Below are 5,646 nucleotides of genomic sequence, written 5' to 3' on the forward strand. Positions count from 1 at the left end.
ATGGCACTTACATCCGTTGTACCATCCGCGGCTATTCCATAGTAGGGGCTTTTTACAGCGCGAGACACAATGTCAGCCTGGATAGCATATGCGCACTGTTTAATGATTTCATTCTGTATCGTATCCGAGAGCCAATTATCCCTCCTAAGCACCAATTCTCTCTCTTTAGGGAGGTTGTATGTCCGCTCGAGCATAAGTTCATACAGAACACCATCACGACTGTTGTCACCCCGAAAAGCTATTCCTTTTTTACCAAGAAAGATAACTGACCTGAACATCAATTCAAGCACATTCCTTGCGGTGTTCTCTGTTTTCCGGGCAGCGTTAGACAGAAGGGCGTTAATTGGTGTGCTACCTAAAGCAGCAATATGTTGGCTTGAAACACTATGAAGTTTTGATTTCTCATGTTCATTGAATTTTTCTGTTGCCTTCCGCCAGTTAGAGAATCCCCCCTTTACAAAGCTGCTAACATCCATCCTCACGCTGTCTTCATTAATTTGCCATTTCTGAGCTGCTTTGACACATGTGAAACACATGATATGGTCACTTTCCTCAACATAATGGAGCCACTTCCATCTGTCAAACCAACTTGCATTAAATGACCGACAGAAGGTTTCTTTACCAAACTTTCTACCGGGAAAATTGAAGTCAGTTGGCTGGTGTGGCTTCTCCATTGATTCGACGCTAGCTTCTTCTCCTTCCACATTTTCTCGATCGCTGGTGGTAATGGGAGAAGTTCTCCTAGTTCCTGACTCTGGTGGCTCACAAGTAGACGGAGGAATTGTAGAGGTGGTGGGCTGAGGAGTAGCTGGTGGTCCACTCTTTTTATTGGGTTGGGAAAAAAAATCCAAAATCCTTTTTTGCGCCATTCTAGAAAGTCACTGTCACTCTCTCTTTTACGTCACTATCCCAAGACCTATGACCTCGATGACTCGGATTTTATTTATTTGGAAAATAAATTCAAGCCACCGGACTGATACAAATATATACTATGACTATTATATGCTACTGCTAATTTTATTTTAAATAAAATCGTAACTGTTTTATGTAGTTTAATCATTTTTATTTAGGTGGTTACTCAGTTTTTCAAATGTACACCACTCGCCAACAGGGGGTGCTGCAGCACCCCCAGCACCCCTACTTCCCGCGGCTATGACTGGACACATGAGTCAGTTGTTGACTCACAGACTTCAAGGCGAGTTCTCGCTTAATGTGTGAGGGCTCCGGGCGGCCGTACTGTACATTGTCATTGCAACAAGGGCTCGCTGGCAGACATTTTGAGCACTTTATGCACACTCCGTAAAGTCTGCATACATAAACGCTTTGCCTGAGGGAATTACTCACAATTCATAGCATTATGAAAACAAGGGTTTACTAGGGGAGGCTTGGAAGCATAAAACATGGTAAACAAGGAGGAGAGGCACATGGGTGTTTAGCCTTGCATATGAAATGTATACAGAGAATCTACATTTACATTAAGGATTTAAAATGGTAGTGTACACCGTATAAACATCAAATAAGAGGAATGCAAGCATATGAGCTATATTGCATAACGTTTTACTCAAACCGTATCTTTTATTATTGCCCAAAGGTGGAGTTGTTGATAATAATACAATACACTTTCTGTCAAATTCAGCGAAAATGTCCTGTTTGTTCTGTTTGTGCCTGAAAATATTCCAGGGTTTATATCCATGTTTTATTTATTTTTATTTAGCTTACAATTTGGTTTTCCAATAAAGCGTGAACGCTCAAATTGTACATAACATGCTTTGGTGTTGACAAAGTAACAAAATACGTCACAGCAAAGTGTTGTACCATTCATAGTTATACCATTTCGCCCCTTGCAGCTCCTCACTGACATTTATTAGTGTTCAGTCCTCATGGAATTTGTCAACAGGATCAGCACTAAGCAGCCGTGCAATTCATTCTGATGATACCACGGTGCATTTCACAGCCAGGTGTCCCATTTATGCAAGTCAAGGGCCATCAGCACAACTCGCTGCATCTCCTGACTTCATGGAGTGCGTCTCACCTCAAATGTTTTCAGAAGTACATACAGGCTAACTATTGTTGTCATATAATGTTAAAAAGTTTCCAAACGAGCGACCTCATTGGTCCATTGGGAATCTGGGAGCTGACTGCAAGCATTTGTCCAAACAGGAGCCTAGTGGCACGCCACTCAAGCACTGAATGGTTGTAAGAAATTTCCTAAAAAGCCGCTTTGGACACGTGGGTGCGGATTGGAATTCAGCCATTCAATCTGCTTTTATTAAGCCTTGTGTACAGCTGGTTGCTAACGATGCCTTATGATGAACGAGGTAGTGTACTGTGGGTTGATCAGAGCTTAAAGCAGCGTTCTGCCGCAGCTTAACACATCAATAGTACAAAACAGCAGGCAATCAAACAGAGAAACAGTTCAAGCCCAGCCTTAGACTGTCTTTGAGTAGAGAAGAGAGAAACTTTGGGTGATAATTCTCTGTGTGTTCTTCAATATAAACAAAATATTACAACTTTGACATCCTTATTCAATTAGATTTTAATAAAATACATTGAATACTTCTACTTTAGATTATTTTTCTGTAATCTACGTATGAAGGTGATTTCCATCTCTTTTTCACTTCTACAGGGGGTTACAACATCAATGATATCATGTTCTACTGGACCAGAGGAAACGAGTCTGTCAGCGGATTGGACACCCTACAGCTGGCCCAGTACACCGTAGAGGATCACTACACTTCTGTCTCAGAGGCCGTCTATGAAACTGGTAACAATAACCTTCATCTCTCAATGTCACATGTAGTGGGGCGGGGTTGGAGCCAAATGCAGGAGAAATTACGAGTTAACAGAAAATAACTCTATTTTAGATTTAATCCAGACAAGGCAAGCTCAAACAAACAGAATATAACTTCACGTTGAACCTCATACAACAATTCAACCAAGACTAACAGAAAACCAGCACTTGAATAGAATCTGAACTACGGTAATGAGGGGATAAAGTGTAGGTGTACAGGAGGTCAGGTGGTTGCAGAGCTGATTGGGGAAAGGTGGAACTATTAAGGCCAGTTCCGATAATCAAAAAGGTGGGAAAACACAAAAAGACAGAAAATAAAAACAGACATGACGCAGATGTAAAAAATAAAACAGGAAACAGCAGTAATATATATAGGTAACATATCAGATACATACCACCTGTTTCTGTTGTGAAATACTGTACATTGACACACTTTTGTCCTTTTGTCCCAAGGCAACTACCCGAGGCTGGTGTTCCACTTTGAGCTGAAGAGGAGCATTCTGTACTTCATCCTGGAGACCTACGTCCCCTCCAGCCTGCTTGTTGTCCTCTCATGGGTTTCCTTCTGGATCTCCCTGTCCTCTGTTCCAGCACGCATTTGTATAGGTACGAGAACAAAGACATGTTTCTTACCCTGATATTTTCTCTTTAGTAAAAGTATTTGTATGGCTACACAAAGATGAGATATATTTTACTCTCCTTTTGTGAGCACAGATGTTGGTTCGGAGATGGGCTGAGGGGTTGAAGAGAGCATCTGTGACATTGGTGTTTTTAACTGGGAACATTCAAATTTAGATGTTGCCTTGAATTAAATCTGCAACTACCACAGGGGGCTTGAGAACACACCATTCTCAAACCTTAAAAAGCACACTGGATTTAAGGGGCTACATTTTGGTGAGGTCAATGCTCACTTAAAAATAATGAAACTAAAAATAAGCGTTGACAGCACAGACAGAATTCCTCTTGTAATTTAATGTTGGCTTTTTTAAAGTGTAGTGAGAAAGACAGATTGGAAAAATATAACAACTGATCAAATAAAAGTTGCTTAACAATGTTATATTCTGTGTTTCTTTGATCCAGGTGTGACCACGGTCCTGACTATGACCACTCTGATGATGGGAGCCCGGACGTCACTGCCCAATGCCAACTGCTTCATCAAGGCCATCGATGTTTACCTGGGAATCTGCTTCAGCTTCATCTTCGGAGCGCTCATCGAGTACGCCGTGGCGCACTTCTGCAGCCTCAGTCACATGGACTCACACATCTTCATGGTGAGACCCTCATGGATATACTGTTTTATAGCGTGGTTTAGATAACATTTTAAAGGGTTTTGTTTTAACCTGATAAAAGGGCACCCACTAAACTGAGTTTCAGAAATGCCATTAGTTCCTGCATGTGATGTGAAATAAAAACACAATATTAAAGCAATATTGTGTAACGTGATGCACACATCCCAACTGTTATACAATTGGTGCCCTCAATGGGATAAGTATCAAGTTTGGATGTTAAGTGACAGGGAATCGCTTTGTGTTACTATCTTTAAGACTCTAGGTTGCCAAAGCTTGTGTAATAACATCCATATTAGGTAATAAATCCACAAAACAATAAAAAATATTTTAAATCTATTATGAAATGACAGCTGTCTTTGTAAGAAACCCATTTTGGTTGCTTATTTCATAACGCATGTATTATTTTATTATTTGTATTATTTATTTATTATTTATTATACGAAAAAGCAGCTAAACTGAAGGCAACTCAAGACCTGCCATGTGCATGTCCTTCCTGTGTTACTGTTCATTGTTGGAGTCATTGCTGGAGTCATTGCTGTTGTTGTGGTCACAGTCATTGTCTTCATAATGGTGGTCATTGTCCTCCTCGTCTTCTACATCATGTCATCATGAGCATTTTGGGGTAAGTTGAACAAATTCTCTCAAATTTGAATGTAACTTATTTTGACTTCAGTTCAAATCTCATTCTCTTTTTGTCTCCCAGCATTACGGCCACCACATGCACGACCTGGACGACGAAATGAACGGCATCATCACCACCATCTCAAACCACAACAGGGCCAAGAGACGCAAGGAGGCTGCCGCGACTCAGACCCCGGCTCCCGCCTCCCTAGAACTCATTGTTAGCCCGTCCAGCTCCTCGGGCAGCGAGCCGAAGCCCGAGGCGCCCCCTCCGGAGCCCACCCACTGGTGCCTCACTGCTCTGGCCACGGTCCGCAAAGTGCTCCGCTCCTTTACATGCTGTAGCCTACCGTGGAGAACCCCCACCACATAGACAACTACTCCAGAGTCACCTTCCCCCTCTCTTTTGTCATGGTTAACCTGCTCTACTGGACATATTATCTGTACTTTTAGCATCAGCTCGAGTGCAGCCCGTTTCCCAGAGAGAGTGTTTGTAAACAAGAAGTGTATTGTACTGTATGTATATGTACAGTAAGCGTTATTTAGGTGTGTTTTGAGATGAGTATGTATTATTTCTGCATTTGGATTCATGAGCGAAGTGGAATACTCACATAGGTTTTCTGGGAAATGCTTATGATTACAGCTCAATTTTTAAATATTTATGTGAACTCGGATTGAGCCATTGCTTTAAATGTAATGCGGCTGGTGTTGGTTAAAAATAGGATCATTTAACACTGACAGGGTAAGGTTTAATCAATGCTGATATACGTTGAGAGGAAAATTGCTTGCAATGGAAAACATGGCAGTCTACATCTTTTTTTTCTGTAGTATGATTTATTTTTACGCAAATCTCCATGCAGGTAGTTACTGTCAGACATGGAGAGGATGGAGCTGTAATCTAAGGCTGTATGACAGAATATGCTATTTTTGCAGAGGGAGATCAAA

At 41.4% G+C, this 5,646-nt stretch overlaps 1 pseudogene; it reads left to right on the top strand.

The window, feature by feature from the left end:
• The first annotated feature begins 2,299 nt into the window (after positions 1-2,299).
• Positions 2,300-5,197, top strand: LOC104962844 (gamma-aminobutyric acid receptor subunit pi-like; annotated as a pseudogene).
• The last annotated feature ends 449 nt before the right edge of the window (positions 5,198-5,646 follow it).

The sequence above is a fragment of the Notothenia coriiceps genome, unplaced genomic scaffold (genome assembly GCF_000735185.1).
Source record: "Notothenia coriiceps isolate Sejong01 unplaced genomic scaffold, NC01 NC01_scaffold00001579, whole genome shotgun sequence".
Lineage (NCBI taxonomy): Eukaryota > Metazoa > Chordata > Actinopteri > Perciformes > Nototheniidae > Notothenia > Notothenia coriiceps.